The sequence below is a fragment of the Rhinopithecus roxellana genome, unplaced genomic scaffold (assembly GCF_007565055.1).
Source record: "Rhinopithecus roxellana isolate Shanxi Qingling unplaced genomic scaffold, ASM756505v1 contig3505, whole genome shotgun sequence".
In the NCBI taxonomy this organism is placed as follows: Eukaryota; Metazoa; Chordata; class Mammalia; order Primates; family Cercopithecidae; genus Rhinopithecus; species Rhinopithecus roxellana.
This window is the reverse complement of record NW_022142541.1, coordinates 33,738-54,929: the sequence shown is the minus strand read 5'-3', so window position 1 is coordinate 54,929 and position 21,192 is coordinate 33,738. Positions and strand designations below refer to the sequence as shown.

The following is a 21,192-nucleotide window of genomic DNA, read 5'->3' as shown; positions in this document are numbered from 1 at the left end:
TAAAATATAGAAATAATAGATATACGCATGAACTATAGACATAATAGATATAATAGATATAGGTATGAAATATAGACATAATATGATAGGTATAAAATATAGACATAATAGATAAAATAGATACAGGTATAAAATATAGAAATAGTAGATATAGGTACAAAATATAGACATAAGAGATATAATAAATATAGGAATAAAATGTAGACATAATGGATATCATAGATATAGGTATAAAATATAGACATAATAGATATAGGTATAAAATATAGACATAATAGATATCATAGATATAGGTATAAAATATAGATATAATAGATATAGGTATCAAATATAGATATAGATATAATAGATATAGGTATAAAATATGGATAAAATATATATAATAGATATAGGTATAAAATATGGATAACAGATACAGATATTGGTATAAAATATAGATATAATAGATATAATAGATATAGGAATAAAATATAGATATAATAGATATCGGTATAAAATATAGTTATAATAGATATAATAGACATACATATAAAACATAGACATAGTAGATATAATAGATATAGGTATAAAATATGGTCATAATAGATATAAGACAGGTATAAAATTTAGACATAATAGATATAATAGACATAGGTATAAAATATAGACATAATAGATATACTAGATATAGGTATAAAATATAGACATAATAGATGTAGGTATAAAATATAGACATAATAGATACAGTAAATACAGGTATAAATTATAGACAAAATAGATATAATAGATATAGGCATAAAATATATATAAAATAGTTATAGGTATAAAATATAGATATAATTGATATTATAGATACAAGTATAAAATGTAGATATAATAGATATAATGCATATAGGTATAAAATGTAGATATAATAGATATAGATAAAAATATAGATTAATAGATATAATAGATATAGGTATAAAATATAGACGTAATAGATATAATACATAATAGGTATAAAATATGGACATAATAGATATAAGAGAGGTATAAAATTTAGACATAATAGATATAACAGATATAGGTATAAAATATAGACATAATAGATATAATACATAATAGCTATAAAATATAGACATAATATATATATTAGAGGTATAAAATATAGACATAATAGATATAATAGATAGAGGTGTAAAATATAGACATAATAGATATAATAGATAGAGGTATAAATTATACACTTAATAGATGTAATGGATAGAGGTATGAAATACAGACATAATAGATATAATAGATACAGGTATAAAATATACACATAATAGATATAATAGATATAGGTATAAAATATAGACATAATAGATATAGGTATGAAATATAGACATCATAGATATAATAGATACAGTGGTACAATATAGACATAATAGATATAATAGATATACGTATAAAATATAGACATAGTAAGTATAATAGATATCGGTATAAAATATAGACGTAATAGATATAATAGATATCGGTATAAAACATAGACATAATAGATATAATAGATATAGGTATTAAATATACACATAATAGATATAATAGATATAAGTATAAAATATAGACATAATAGATATAAAAGATACAGGTATAAAATAAGACATAATAGATTTGGGTATTAAGTACAAACATAATAGATATGATAGATATAGGTATAAAATATAGGCATGAAAGATAGAGGTATAAAATATAGACATAACAGATATAGTATATATAGGTATAAAATATAGACATAACAGATATAACAGATATAGGTATAAAATATAGACATAAGAGATATAATAGATATAGGTATAAAATATAAACATAATATATAAAACAGATATAGGTATAAAATGTAGTCATAATAGTTATAGGTATAAAATATAGACATAATAGATATAATAGATATAGATATAAAATACAGACATAATAGATATAATAGATACAGAAATAAAATATAGATATAATAGATATAGGTATAAAATATAGATATAATAGATATAATAGATACAAGTATAAAATATAGACATAATAGATATAATAGATATAGGTATAAAATATAGATTGATATAGATACAGGAATAAAATATAGATATAATATATATAATTTTAAAATATAAATATAATAGATATAATAAAGATATAAAATACACAGATAACAGATAAAGGTATAAAATAGAGTTATAAGAGATATAGGTGTAAAAAATAGATATAATAGATATAATAGATATAGGTATAAAATACAGAGATAATAGATATGAGATATAGTTATAAAATATAGATATAATAGATATAATAGATATAGGTATACATTATAGATATATTAGATATAATAGATGTAGCTAAATAATATAGACATAATAGATATAAGAGATATAGGTATTAAATGGAGACATAGTAGACACAGGTGTAAAATATAGACATAATAGATATAATAGATATAGGTATGAAATATAGACATAATAGGTATAGGTATAAAATATAGACATAATAGATATAATAGATATAGGTAGAAAATATAGACATGATAGATATTATATATATAGGTATAAAATATAGACATAACAGACATAATAGATATATGTATAAAATATCGACATAATAGATATAGTTTTAAAATATACACATAATAGATATAAGTAAAAAATATAGACCTAATAGATATAATAGATATAGCTATAAAATATAGATCTAATAGATATAATAGATATGGGTATAAATCATAGGCATAATAGATATAATACATATAGGTATAAAATATATATATAATAGATATAGGTATGAAATATAGATATAATAGATATAATAGGTATAGGTATAAAAAACAGATATAATGGATATTGGTACAAAATATAGATATAATACATACAGTTATAAAATATAAATATAATAGATATAATAGATATAGGAATTAAATATAGATATAAATGATATAGGTATAAAATATAGACATAATAGATATCACACATATTGGTATAAAACATAGACATAATACATATAATAGATATAGGTTTAAAATATAGACATAATAGATATAATAGATACAGGTATAAAATATAGACATAATACATATAATAGATATAGGTATAAAATACAGATATAATAGATTTGGGTATAAAGTGCAGATATAATAGGTATAATAGACATAGGTATAAAATATAGGTATAAAAGATAGAGGTATAAAGTATAGACATAACTAATATAATAGATGTAGATATAAAATACAGACATAATAGGTATAGTTATAAAATACACACATAATAAATATAATAGATATAGGTATAAAATATAGACTTAATAGATATAATAGATATAGGTATAAAATATAGACATAATAGATATAAAAGATATAGGTATTAAATATAGACACAATGGATATAATAAATATAGGCATAAAATACAGATATAATATATATAGTAGATATTGGAGTACAATATAGATATAACAGATATAGATATAGGTATAAAATATAGATTTAATAGACATAATAGATTTAGGTATATAAAGACATGCAATCGATATAGGTATAAAATATAGATATAATAAATATAAAGATATAGGTATAAAATATAGATATAATAGATAAAGGAATGAAATGTATGTATAATGGATATAAAAGATATAGGTATAAAATATAGACATAATAGATATAAGAGATATAGGTATAAAATATAGACATAGTAATTATAACAGATAGGTATAAAATATAGACATAATACATATAATACATATAGGAATAAAATATAGAGATAATAGATATAATAGATACAGGTATAAAATACAGACATAATAGATATAATACGTATAGGTTTAAAATATAGACATAATACATTTGTGTACAAAGTACAGACAAAATTGTTATAATAGATATAGGTATAAAATATAGAAATAATAGATATAGGTATAAAATATAGACATAATAGATATAATAGATACAGGTATAAAATATTGCTATAATAGATATATGTATAAAATATAGATATAATAGATATAATAGATACAGGTATAAAATATAGATATAATAGATATAATTATAAAATATAAATATAATAGATATAATAGATATGGGTGTAAAAGACAGATATAATAGATAAAGGTAAAAATATAGTTATGATGGACATAGATAAAAAATATAGACATAATAGATATAATAGATATAGGTATAAAACATAGACATAATAGATATAATAGATAGACGTATAAAATTTAGATATAATAGATATAATAGACAGAGGTATAAAATACAGACAAAATAGATATAATAGATATAATGCATAGAGGTATAAAATATAATAGGTTTAGTAGTAGACGTATAAAATATAGAAATAATAGATGTAATAGATAGAGGTATAAAATATAGAACTAATAGATATAATAGATAAAGCTATGAAATATAGGCATAAAAGATACAATAGATAGAGGCATAAAATATAGACAATAGGCATAATAGATACAGGTATAAAACATAGACATAATATGCATTATAGATATAGGCAAAATAGATATAATAAATATAGGTATAAAATATAGACATAATAGATATAGTTATAAAATATAGACATAATAGATATAATAGATATAGGTATAAAATATAAACATAATACATATAGGCATAAAATATAGGTATAATAGATATAATAAATATAGGTATAAAATATTGACATAATAGATATAATACATATAGGTATAAAATACAGACATAATACATATAATAGATATAGGTATAAAATATTGACATAATAGACGTAGGTATAAAACATAGACATAATAGATATAATAGAGGTATAAAATATAGACATAGAAGGTATAGGTATAAAATATAGACATAATAAATATAACAGATATAGGTAAAAAATATAGACAAAATAGGTATAATAGATATATGTAGAAAATAAAGACATAATAGATATAATAGAGGTAGAAAATATAGACATAATAGATATAATAGATATAGGTATAAAATATAGACATAATGGATATAATAGATACAGATATAAAATATCGATATAATTGATATAGGTATAAAATATAGATATAATAGATATAATAGATATATGTATAAAATATAGATGCAATAGACATAGGTATAAAATATAGATGTAATACATATTGGTATAAAATATACTTATAATAGATACAGGTATAAAATATAGATATAATAGATATAATAGATAAAGTTATAAAATATAGACATAATAGAAATAATAGATATACGTATCAAATATAGACATAATGGATATAATAGTTATAGGTATATAATATAGACATAATAGATGTAATCGATATAGGTATAAAATATAGACATAATAGATTCAAGAGAGGTAAAAAATATAGACATAATAGATATGGATATACGTATAAAATATAGACATAATAGATATAATAGATATAGACAGATATAATAGACATCGGTATAAAATATAGATATAACAGGTATAATAGATATATTTATAAAATATAGATATAATAGATATAATAGAGGTATGAAATACAGACATAATAGATACAATAGATATAACAGAGGTATAAAATATAGACATAATAGATATAAAAGATATAATAGATATAGGTATAAAATATAAACATAATAGATGTAACAGATAGAGGTATAAAATATAGACATAATAGATATAATAGAGGTATAAAATATAGCCATAAGAGATATAATAGATATAGGTATGAAATATAGACATAATAGATATAATAGATATATGTATGAAATATAGACATGAAAGATATAGGTATAAAATATAGACAGAATAGATATAATAGATATAGTTATAAAATATAAACATAATAAATATAATACATATAGGTATAAATATAGACATAATAGATATAGGTATAAAATGCAGATATAACAGATAATGTGGTATAAAATATAGGCATAATAGATTTAATAGATATAGGTATAAAATATAGACATAGTACATATCGGGATATAATATAGACATAGTAGATATAATAGATATAGGTATAAAATATAGACATAATAAATAGATATAGATAAAATACAGATATAATAGATATAGGTATAAAATATAGAAATAATGGATATAATACATGTAGGTATAAAATGTATTCATAATAGATATAACAGATATAGGTATATAATATAGATATAATAGATAAAATAGATATAGGTATGAAATATAGACATAATAGTTGTAATAGATACAGGTATAATATATAGACATAATGGACCTAATAGATATAGGTGTAAAAGACAGACATAATATATATAATAGATATAGGTATAAAAGATAGATATAATAATTATAGGTATAAAATATAGATATAAAAGATATAGGTATAAAATATAGATATAATAGATATACGTATAAAATATAGACATAATACATATAACAGATATAGTTATGAAATATAGACATAATACAAATAGGTATAAAATATAGACATAATAGATAAAATAGATATAAGTATAAAATATAGACATAATAGATATAATAGATATAGGTATAAAATATAGACATAATAGATATAATAGATATAGGTATAAAATATAGACATAATAGATATGATATTTATAGGTATAATATATAGACATAATAGATTTAGGTATAAAATATAGATATAATAGATATAATAGATATAAGTATAAAATATAGACATAATTGATTTAATAGATATAGGTATAAAATATAGACATAATAGATATAGGTATAAAATATAGATACATTAGATATAATAGTTATAGGTATAAAATATAGACATAATAGATATAATAGATATAGGTATTAAATATAGATACAATAGATATAATTGGTATTGGTATGAAATATAGATATAATTGATATAGGTATAAAATATAGACATAAGAATTATAATAGATATAGGTATAAAATATAGACATTATAGATATAATCGATATAGGTATAAAATATACACATAATAGATATAATAGATATGGGTATAAAATATAGACATAATAGATATTATATTTATAGGTATAATATATAGACATAATAGATATAGGTAGAAAATATAGATATAAGAGATATAATAGATATAAGTATAAAATATAGACATAATAGATTTAATAGATATAGGTATAAAATATAGACATAATAGATATAGGTATAAAATATAGATATATTAGATATAATAGTTATAGGTTTAAAATATAGACCTAATAGATATAATAGATATAGGTATTAAATATAGACACAATAGATATAATTGATATTGGTATAAAATATAGATATAATAGATACAGGTATAAAATATAGATATAAGAATTATAATAGATATAGGCATAAAATATAGACATTATCAATATAGGTATAATATTTAGACATAATAGATATAATAGATATAGCTAAAAAATATAGACATAATAGATATAATAGATATTGGTAGAAAATATAGACAAAATAGTTATAGGTATAAAATATAGACATAATAGATATAATAGATATAGGTGTAAAATATAGACAGAATAGATACAGGTTTAAAATACAGACATAATAGATATAATAGATATAGATATAAATATACACATAATAGATATAATAGATATAGTTATAAAATGTAAACATAATAGATATAATAGATATAGGTATAAAATGTAGACATAATAGATGTAATAGATATAGGAATAAAATATAGACATAATAGATATAATAGATATAGGTATAAAATAAAGACATAATAGATATTCGTATAAAATACAGACATAATAGATATCGGTAGAAAGTATAGACATAATAGATATACCGATAAAATATAGACATAACAGTTATAATCGATATAGGTATATGATATAGACATAATAGATATAATAGATATAGGTATAAAATATAGCTATAATAGATATAATATAGATATAAAATATAGACATAATAGATATAGGTATAAAATATAGACATAATAGATATAATAGATATAGGTATGAAATACAGACATAATAGATATTATAGATATAGGTATAAAATATAGACAAAATAGATGTAATAGACATAGGTATCAAATATAGACATAATAGATATAATAGATATCGGTATAAAATATGGACATCAAAGAGATAATAGATAGGGGTATAAAATATAGATATAATATATATAGGTATAAAATATCGATATAATAGATATAATAGATATAGGTATAAAATATAGATATAATAGATACAATTATAAAATATAAATATAATAGATATAATAGATAAGGGTATAAAATATAGATATAATAGATATCGGTATAAAATATGGTTAAAATAGATGTAGTTATAAAATATAGATATAAAAGATATAATAGATATAGGTATAAAATAGAGGCATACTAGATATAATAGATATAGATATCAAATATAGACATAATAGATATAATAGATATAGGTATACAATACAGACATAATTGATATAATAGATATAGGTACAATATATAGACATAATAGATATAATAGATATAGGTATAAAATATAGACATAATAGATATAATAGATACAGGTACAAAATATAGATATAATAGATATAGTTGTAAAATATAGATATGATAGATATAACAGCTACATGTATAAAAAGTTATAGTAGATACAGGTATAAAATATAGACAATAGATATAATCGATATATGTATAAAATATAGAAATAATAGATATAATGGATATACGTATAAAATATAGATATAATACGATATTGGTATAAAATATATATATAGTGGATAAAATGGGTATAGGCATAAAAAATAGACATAATATAATAGATGTAGGTATAAAACAGACATAATAGATATAATGGATAAAGATATAAAATATAGACATAATAGATATAATAGATATAGGTATAAAATATAGGCATAAGAGGTATAGTAGATAAAGGTATAAAACATAGACATAATAGATATAATAGATATAGGTATAAAATATAGACATAATAGATATGTGTATAAAATATAAACATAATAGATATAATAGATATAGGTATAAAATATCGACATAAGAGATATAATAGATATATTTATAAAATATAGACTTAATACATATAGTCGATACACGTATAAAATATAGACATAATAGATATAGGTATAAAGTATTGACATAATAAATATGACAGATATAGGTATAAAATATAGACATAATACATAAAATAGATAAATGTATAAAATATAGACATAATAGAAATAATAGATATAGGTATAAAATATAGACATAATAGATATAACAAATATAGGTATAATAGAGATATAATAGATTTGATGGATATAGGTATAAAATATAGACATAATAGATATAATAGACTCAGGTATAAAATAGAGACATAATAGACATAATAGATATAGGTAAAAATATAGACATAATAGATATAATAGATAAAGGTATAAAATATAGATATAATCGATATAGGTATAAAGTATAGATAGAATAGATATAATAGATAAACGTATAAAATATAGATATAATTGATATAGTCATAAAATAGAGATATAATAGATATAATAGATATAGGTATAAAATATATATATAATAGATATAATTATAAAATATAAATCTAATTGATATGATAGATATAGGTATTAAATATAGATATAAGAAATATAGGTATAAAATATAGTTATAATAAATATAGGTATAAAATATAGATATAATAGATATAATAGATAGAGGTATAAAATATAGACATAATAGATATAATAGATATAGGTGAAAAATATAGACAAAATAGTTATAGGTATAAAATATAGACATAATAGATATAATAGATATAGGTATAAAATATACGTATAATAGATATAATATATATAGCTACAAAATATTGTCATAATAGATATAATAGATATAGGTATAAAATATAGACATAATAGATATAATAGATATAGGTATAAAATATAGACATAATAGATATAGGTATAAAATACAGACATCATATATATAATAGATAAAGATATTAAATATAGACATAATAGATATCGGTATGAAATATAGACATAATAGATATAGATATAAACTATAGACATAATAGACATAGTTATAAAATATAGACATAATACATATAATAAATATAGGTAAAAAATATAGACTTAATAGATATAGGTATACAATATAGACATAATAGGTATAATAGATATAGGTATAAAATACAGACATAATAGATATAAGAGATATAGATATAAAATATAGACATAATAGATATAATAGATACACGTATAAAATACAGACATAGGAGATGTAATAGATACAGGTATAAAATATAGAAATAATAGATAGAGGTATAAAATATAGATATAATGGATATAATAGATATAGGTATAAAATACAGACATAATAGATATACGAGATATAGGTATAAAATATAGACATTACAGGTATAATAGATATAGGTATAAAATATAGACATAATACATAAAATAGATACAGGTATAAAATATAGATATAATAGATATACGTATAAAATATAAACCTGAAAGACAGAATAGATATAGGTATGAAAAATAGACATAATATATATAATTCATATACGAATAAAATATAGACATAGTAGATATAATAGATATAGATATAAAATATAGACATAATAGGTATAGGTATAAAATATGTATATAATAGATATAGATAGAGCTATAAAATATAGACATAATAGATATAATAGATATAGATATCAAATATAGACATAATAGATATAATAGATAGAGGTATAAAATATAGACATAATAGATATAGGTATAAAATATAGACACAAGAGATATTATAGATATAGTTATAAAATATAGGCATAAGGCCGGGCGTGGTGGCTCAAGCCTGTAATCCCAGAACTTTGGGAGGCCGAGACGGGCAGATCATGTGGTCAGGAGATCGAGTCCCTCCTGGCTAACACGGTGAAACCTCGTCTTTACTAAAAATACTAAAAACTAGCCGCGTGAGGTGGGAGGCGCCTGTCGTCCCAGCTACTCGGGAGGCTGAGGCAGGAGAATGGCTTAAACCCGGGAGGCGGAGCTTGCAGTGAGCTGAGATCCGGCCACTGCACTACAGCCTGGGCGACAGAGTGAGTCTCTGTCTCAAAAAATAAAAAATAAAAAAATAAAATAAAATATAGGCATAAGAGTTATAATAGATATAGGTATAAAATAGAGAAATAATAGATATAGGCATGAACTATAGACATAATAGATATAATAGATATAGGAATAAAATATAGACATAATATGTATAGGTATAAAATATAGACATAATAGATATAATAGACATAGGTATAAAATATAGACATAATAGATATAATAGACATAGGTATAAAATATACACATAATAGATATAATAGATATAGGTATAAAATATAGACATAAAAGATATAATATATAGAGGTATAAAATATAGACATGATTGATATAGGTATAAAATATAGACATAAGAATTACAATCGATATAGGTATAAAATATAGACATAACATATATAAAAGATATAGATATTAAATATAGACATTATAGATATAATAGATATAGACGTAATAGATATAATAGATATAGGTATAAAATATAGACATAATAGATATAATAGATATAGGTATAAAATATAGACCTAAAAGATACAGTAGATATATTCATGAAATATAAACATAGTAGATCTAGGTATGAAATAGAGATAAAATAGTTGTAACAGATATTGTGATAAAATATTGATATAACAGATGTAGGTATAAAAGATAGACATAATAGACATAATAGGTATAGGAATGAAATATAGACATAATTGAAATAGGTATAAAATATAGACAAAATAGATATAAAAGATATGGGTATAAAATATAGACATAATAGATATAACAGATATATTTATAAAACATAGGCATAAAAGATATAATATATATAAGTATAAAATACAGATATAATAGATATAATAGATATATGTATAAAATATAGACATAATAGACATAATAGATATAGGTATAAAATATAGACATAATAGATATAATAGATATAGGTATAAAATATATACATAGCAGATATAATAGATATAGGTATAAAATATAGACATAATAGATATGATAGATATAGGTATTAAATATAGACATAATAGAGATAATAGATATAGGTGAAAAATATAGACATAATAGATATAATAGATATAGGTATAACATATAGACATAATAGATATAATAAATATAGGTGTAAAATATAGGCATAATGGATATAATAGATATTGGTATAAAATACAGACATATTAGATATTAATAGATATGGGTATAAAATAAAGATATAATAGATATAGGTATAAAATATGGATGTAATAGATATAATAGGTATAGGTATAAAAAATGGATATAAAAGATATAGGTATAAAATATAGATATAATAGATATAATAGATATATGTATAAAATATAGACATGGCCGGGCGCGGTGGCTCAAGCCTGTAATCCCAGCGCTTTGGGAGGCCGAGACGGGCGGATCACGAGGTCAGAAGATCGAGACCATCCTGGCTAACATGGTGAAACCCCGTCTCTACTAAAAAATACAAAAAAAAAAAAACTAGCCGGGTGAGGTGGCGGGCGCCTGTAGTCCCAGCTACTCGGGAGGCTGAGGCAGGAGAATGGCGTAAACCCGGGAGGCGGAGCTTGCAGTGAGCTGAGATCCGGCCACTGCACTCCAGCCCGGGCGACAGAGCGAGACTCCGTCTCAAAAAAAAAAAAAAAAAAAAAAAAAAAAAAAATATAGACATAATAGATATAATAGATATAGGCAAAAAATATAGACATAACAGATATAATAGATATAGGTATAAAATACTGACATAATAGATATAATAGATATACATATAAAATATAGATATAATAGATATATGTATTAAATATAGATATAATAGATATAATAGATATAGGTTTAAAATATAGATATAATAGATATACTTATGAAATATACATATAATATATATAAAAGATATAGGTGTAAAACATAGATAAAATACCTATAGGTATAAAATATAGTTATAATAGATATAGGTATAAAATATAGATATAATAGATATTACAGATATAAGTATAAAATATAGACATAATAGATATAATAAATATAGGTATAAAATATAGACATAATAGAAATAGGTATAAAACATAGACATAATAGATATATTAGATATAGGTATATAATATCAACATAATAGATATAGGTTTAAAATATAGACATAATAGGTGGAATAGATATAGGTATAAATATAGACGTAATAGATATACAAAGTTATAAAATATAGACATAATAGATATAATAGATATAGGTATAAAATATAGACATAATAGATATAGGTATAAAATAGAGACATAATAGATATAACAGATATAGTTATAAAATATAGACATAATATTTATAATAGATATAGTTGTAAACTATAGATATAATAGATATATTTATAAAATATAGGCATAATAGATACAACAGATGTAGGTATAAAATATAGACGTAATAGTTATAATAGATATAGGTATAAAATATAGACATAATCGATATAATAGATATAGGTATAAAATATAGACATAATAGATATAGGTGTAAAATAGAGACATAATTGATATAACAGATATAGTTATAAAATATAGACATAATATTTATGATAGATAAAGATATAAAATATAGATATAATAGATATATTTATAAAATATAGGCATAATAGATATAACAGATGTAGGTATAAAATATAGACGTAATAATTATAATAGATATAGGTATAAAATATAGACATAATAGATATAATAGATATAGGTATTAAATATAGACATAATAGATATAATAGATATAGGTATAAAATATAGACAAAATAGATATAATTGACATAGGTATAAATCATAGACATAATAGATAGATACAGGTATAAAATGTAGACATAATAGATATAATATACATAGTTATAAAATATAGACATAATAGATATAGAAATAAAATATAGACATAATAGATATAATTTATATAGGTATAAAGTATAGACATAATCGATATAGGTATAAAATATAGACATAATAGATATAGTAGATACAGCTATAAGATATAGATATAATAGATAAAATGTATATAGTTATAAAATATAGTAATAATAGATATAATAGATATATGTATAAACTATAGACATAATAGATATTATAGATATAGGTATTCAACGTAGATATAATAGATATCATAGATATAGGTTTAAAATATAGATATAATAGATATAGTTTTGAAATATAATATAATAGATAAAATAGGTATAGGTATAAAATATAGATATAATACATATTAAATATAGTTATAATAGATATAGGTTAAAAATATGGATATAATAAATATTACAGATATAAGTATAAAATATAGACATAATAGATATAATACATATAGGCATTAAATATAGACATAATAGATATAATAGATATAGGGATAAAATATAGACATAATAGATATAATCGATATAGGTATAAAATATAGACATAATAGATACAGGTATAAAATAGAGACATAATAGATATAACAGATATAGTTATAAAATATAGACATAATATTTAAAATAGATATAGATATCAAATATAGATATAATAAATATATTTATAAAATATAGGCATAATAGATATAACAGATGTAGGTATAAAATATAGACATAATAGATATAATAGATATAGGTATAAAACATAGACATAATAGATATAATAGATACAGGTATAAAATACAGATATAATAGATATAGGTATAAAATAGAGATATAATAGATATAATAGACAGAGGTATAAAATATAGACATAATAGATATAATAGATATAGTTATAAAATATAGACATAATAGATGTAATAGATTAAGGTATACAATATAGACATAATAGATATAGGTACAAAATATAAACATAATAGATATAATAGATAGAGGTAGAAAATATAGACAAAATAGTTATAGGTATAAAATATAGACATAATAGACATAATAGATATAGGTATAAAATATAGATATAAAAGATATAATAGAGATAGGTATAAAATATAGACGTAATTGATATAATAGAGGTATAAAATATAGACATAATAGGTATAATAGATATAGGTAAAAAATACAGACATAATAGATATAATAAATATAGGTATAAAATATAGACAGAATAGGTATAGGTATAAAATATAGACATAATAGATATAATAGTTTTAGGTATAAAATATAGATATAATAGCTATAATTATAAAATATAAATATAATAGATATAATAGATAAAGGTATAAAATATAGATATAATAGATATCGGTATAAAATATAGTTATAATAGATATAGGTATAAAATATAGATATAATAGATATAATAGATATAGGTATAATATATAGACATAAGAGATATAATAGATATAGGTATCAAAAATAGACGTCATAGATATAATAGATATAGGTATACAATACAGACATAATAGATATAATAGATATAGGTATAAAATATAGACATAATAGATATAATAGATATAGGTGTATAATACAAACATAATAGATATACTAGATATAGGTATAAAATATAGACATAATAGATATAATAGATATAGGTATAAAATATAGACATAATAGATGTAATAGATATAGGTGTAAAATATAGACATAATAGATTTCGATATAAAGTAAAGACATAATATATATAATGGATATAGATATAAAATATAGACATAATATATAGTTATAAAATATAGACATAACAGATATAATAGATATAGGTATAAAATATAGACATAATAGATATAATAGATATAGGTATGAAATACAGACATAATAGATATAATAGATATAGGCATAAAATATAGACATAATAGATATGATATATATAGCTATAACATACAGACATAGTAGATATGATAGATATAGGTATAAAATATAGACATAATAGATAGAAATAGGTATAAAATATAGACATAATAGATATAATAGATATAGGTATAAAACATAGACATAATATATATAATAGATACAGGTATAAAATATAGATATAATAGATATAGGTATGAAATATAGATGTAATAGATATAATAGATAGACATAATAGATATAATAGATATAGGTATAAAATATAGATATAATAGATATAATAGATATAGGTATAAAAAATAGACATAATAGATATAGTAGATACAGGTATGAAATATAGATATAATAGATATAGGTATAAAATATAGATTAATAGATATAATAGATGTACGTATAAAAAATAGATATAATAGATACAGGTATAAAATATAGACAATAGATATAATAGATATAGTTATAAAATATAGATATAATAGATATAATTATAAAATATAAATATAATATATATAATCGATATTGGTATAAAATATAGATATAATAATTATAGGTATAAAATATAGTTATAATAGATTTAGGTATAAATTATAGATATAATAGATATAGATATAGTTATAAAATATAAACATAATAGATATAATAGATATAGATATAAAATATAGATATAATGGATATAGATATCAAATATAGATACAATAGATATAGGTATAAAATATAGATATAGTGGATATAATAGATATAGGTATAAAATATGGACATAATACATATAATGGATATAGGTATAAAATATAGACATAAGAGGTATAATAGATATAGGTATAAAATATAGATATAATTGATATAATCGATATAGGTATAAAATATAGACATAAGGGATATAGGTATAAAATAGAAACATAAAAGATATAATATATATAGGTAAAAAATATAGACATAAGAGATAGAATAGATATAGGTATGAAATATAGACATAATAAGTATAATCGATACAGGTAAAAAATATACACATAATAGATATAGTTATAAAGTATAGACATAATAGATATAATAGATATCGGCATAAAATATAGACATAATACATACAAAAGATATTGGTATAAAATATAGACATAAAAGATACAATAGATATAGTATAAAATATAGACATAGTAGATATAATCGATATAGGTATAAAATATAGACATAATAGATATGATATGTATAGGTATAAAATATAGACATAATAGATATGATAGATATAGGTATAAAATATAGACATAATAGATGTAAGTATAAAATATAGACACAATAAATATAATAGATATACGTATAAAATGTAGACATAATAGCTATAGGTATAAAATATAGACATAATAGATATAATAGATACAGGTATGAAATACAGACATAATAGATATAATAGATAGAGGTATAAAATATAGACATAATAGATATAATAGAGAGAGGTATAAAATATAGACATAATAGATATAGGTATAAAATATAGACATAATAGATCTCGGTATCATCTGCAGAATATGGTACTAATGCAAAGGAGTCTGTAACAGACTATACTACACCCTCTTCTTCTCTGCCTAACACTGTGGCTACTAATAACACAAAGATGGAGGATACTTTGGTTAATAATGTGCCCCTGCCTAACACCCTTCCCCTCCCTAAGAGAGAGACTATACAACAGAGCTCCAGCCTAACTTCAGTTCCTCCCACTACTTTCAGCCTCACCTTCAAGATGGAGTCTGCACGCAAGGAATGGGAGAATTCTCCAAATGTAAGGGAAAAGGGGTCTCCAGTAACTTCCACAGCACCTCCAATTGCAACTGGAGTCAGCAGTAGTGCCAGTGCACCAAGCACTGCTAATTATAATTCGTTCTCAAGTGCATCGATGCCCCAGATTCCTGTTGCTTCAGTCACTCCTACAACAACACTATCAGGAGCTGGTACATACACTACCTCTTCTTTGAGCACAAAATCTACAACCACATCAGACCCTCCAAATATTTGTAAAGTGAAACCTCAGAAGTTGCAGACAAGCAGCCTGCCTTCTGCAAGTCATTTTTCACAGTTAAGCTGTATGCCTTCCCTTATTGCCCAGCAACAACAGAGTCTGCAAGTTTATGTGTCTCAGTCTGCAGCAGCTCAAATCCCAGCCTTCTATATGGACACAAGTCATTTATTTAATACCCAGCATGCACGATTGGCTCCACCATCCTTGGCTCAACAACAGGGTTTCCAACCAGGTCTCTCTCAGCCAACTTCAGTTCAGCAGATTCCAATCCCTATTTATGCACCACTGCAAGGGCAGCATCAAGCCCAACTGAGTTTGGGGGCTGGACCTGCTGTTTCCCAGGCTCAGGAATTGTTCAGCTCTTCACTTCAACCATATAGATCTCAGCCAGCTTTTATGCAAAGCAGTTTATCCCAGCCATCTGTGGTCCTTTCTGGGACTGCTATTCACAACTTTCCAACTGTCCAACACCAAGAACTTGCCAAGGCACAATCTGGTCTTGCCTTTCAGCAAACATCAAATACCCAGCCTATTCCCATATTGTATGAACATCAACTGGGGCAGGCATCAGGACTAGGAGGTTCCCAGCTGATTGACACACATCTTCTCCAGGCTAGAGCAAATCTTACCCAGGCTTCAAATCTTTATTCTGGACAAGTACAACAGCCTGGTCAGACAAATTTTTATAACACTGCCCAGTCACCAAGTGCTCTCCAGCAGGTTACAGTACCTTTACCAGGATCCCAGCTTTCCTTGCCTAATTTTGGATCTACAGGGCAACCTCTAATTGCTTTGCCTCAGACTCTTCAGTCCCCGTTACAGCATACCACTCCCCAAGCACAGGCTCAGAGTCTGAGTCGTCCTGCACAAGGAAGCCAGCCTTTCAGAGGATTAATTCCTGCTGGAACACAGCATAGCATGATTGCAACCACAGGAAAAATGTCTGAAATGGAACTAAAAGCCTTTGGAAGTGGCATTGATATAAAACCAGGCACACCTCCAATCGCTGGTAGAAGCACCACACCAACATCTAGTCCCTTCCGGGCTACTTCTACAAGTCCGAACAGCCAGTCCAGCAAAATGAACAGTATTGTCTACCAGAAGCAGTTCCAGTCAGCCCCTGCCACTGTGAGAATGACACAACCGTTTCCTACACAGTTTGCACCCTAGAAGAGAGCTGTGGGAAGAGGACTCAGCCACAAGACATTTGGTCCTAGGTGTTGGCAAAGCAGAGAGCAGAGGTTCTTCAGTCCACGCAACGGTTCTTCTCTGAACAGCAACAGAGCAAACCGATAGGAGGCAAAGCCCAGAAAGTGGACAGTGATTCAAGTAAACCTCCTGAAACACTGACCGACCCTCCTGGTGTCTGTCAGGAAAAAGTAGAAGAAAAGCCACCCCCTGCACCCTCCATAGCCACCAAACCTGTTAGAACTGGACCAATCAAACCTCAGGCAATCAAAACCGAAGAAACAAAATCTTAAAGGCTATGGTTTATTGCAGGAGATTGGGGGTGGGGGGAGGGAAAACATGGAGAATTAAGTCAGATAATGCCAGCAGCCAAAGGGGCAAAATGGTCTGTGACATTATCCTGTTCAGAGCTTGGAGATATACAAGGGACATAGGAGCAATTTACACTGACACATAGCTGCTGTACCAGTAAAAATGAGGCTTTGCAAGCTTGTACCTACTATATAACATGCACTCGGTTGATGGCCACGCATCTTCAGTCAGAATTTATATATAAATATATGCACCCATTTTTTTGAGTGCATATAATTTAGACCTAAAAATCCTTATGATTAGATGAAACACCAAAAATATAAGAAAAATAACACGGCAGAGGAATAGCTCAGCCTGAACAGTGTGATGGTCCCAGCTAATACATCAGATGCGGTTTTTTTGCTCCCTTATGTTCCTTGGATATGGTTATGGCATTTGTAGGCTTGGAGGTGAAGAACTGAAGATAACTGGTGCTGGATAGAGGAGCCTTATTTTTTATTATGGCAGCTTGCTATTTTTATAACATGGTGATTGAGTTGAACACAATCAAAGTACAGTAGTAACTGATCTCCCCTTCTTCCTGGATGAATGAGCAGATGAGTAAATATTGATGTCAGCCATCCTATGAACCATATCATAGTGAGCAGTGGTTTGGGCATACTGCTTCTGTTTGTAATGATGCGTGTGTATTGGTTTGCGGTCCCGAAGTCTTGGAAGCGCTACTTAGCATCTTTCTTCCATGGAGCTCTAACCATTCAAACATGACAGATTTGGTAAAATGCTAGTGTTGGTTTCCTTCATAGGTTGAGTCTGGTTCGGGGTTTTCTTTTTCCTTTTCTTTTTCTTTTTTTTTTTGTTTTTTCTTTTTTTTTTTTTTTGTAAACCAGCTGGGTTAGGTGAAGACAGTACGTTTGTAATAAAGGAAATCCTGAAGGTTTCTACAGGCGGTTTTTCTTGGAAAAGTAGAATCAGTTCAATAACGCTTTTTTTGATCCTTAGTTAGTATAGACAGTACTGTATATTCGTGAATGTAAAAATCTTTGCTTTATATACCGTTTTATCAGAGTGTTTAATGTTTTTAGAATTATGATTAGAAGTAATTTAAAAAATTCTAGTACCACAACAGTAACAGACTTTTTTGGGTTTTGTTACTTGTTAGAAATGGAGTAGTGTAATGTAAATTTTTTAGAAGAAAAATGATGATACAACTGCAGATATATTATACAAAAATATAATTTAGAAAAACGGAAAAAAAGTTTCTGTGTTGAAACAGAAATAACAGCTAGTCTAGAATAAACTTACATTGACAGGGGAACTGAAACGTAGGGGGTTACAGGATTCTTAAATAAAATAAATAAAATAAATATAGAATAAACAAAGGTAAAAAATCGGTATAAAGATATAGATATAAAAATAACAAAGAGAAAGGTTAAATAAGAGAAAATATCAACAGAATAGATATAGGGTATAAATATAGACATAATAGATATAGGTAATAAAATATTGACATAATGGAGAAATAGATACATGTATAAAATATAGACATAATAGATATAGGTATAAAATATAGACGAAATAGGTATAATACATATAGGTATAAAATATAGACATAATAGATATAATAGATATATGTATAAAATATAGACATAATAGATATAGGTATAAAATATAGACATAATAGATATAATATATATAGTTATAAAGTATAGGACATAATAGTTATAATAGACATAGGTATAAAATATAGTTATAATAGATATGGGTATAAAATATAGATATAATAGATACAGGTATAAAATATGGACATAATCGATATAACAGATATAGGTATAAAATATAGACATAATAGATATAATAGATACAGGTATAAAATATAGATATAATAGATATAGGTATAAAATATAGATATAATAGATATAGATATAAAATACACATATAATAGATATAGTTATATAATATAAATATAACAGAT

General features: G+C 23.2%; 1 pseudogene across 1 annotated transcript in view; it reads left to right on the top strand.

The window, feature by feature from the left end:
* LOC115895881 overlaps positions 1–19,832 on the top strand; it is a 28,821-nt pseudogene extending 8,989 nt beyond the window's left edge. Inside the window, exons 2-3 of the transcript XR_004055958.1 lie at positions 17,211–18,899; positions 18,938–19,832. The product of XR_004055958.1 is annotated as a protein PRRC2C pseudogene (transcript). The remainder of the gene's footprint in view (positions 1–17,210; positions 18,900–18,937) is intronic.
* The last annotated feature ends 1,360 nt before the right edge of the window (positions 19,833–21,192 follow it).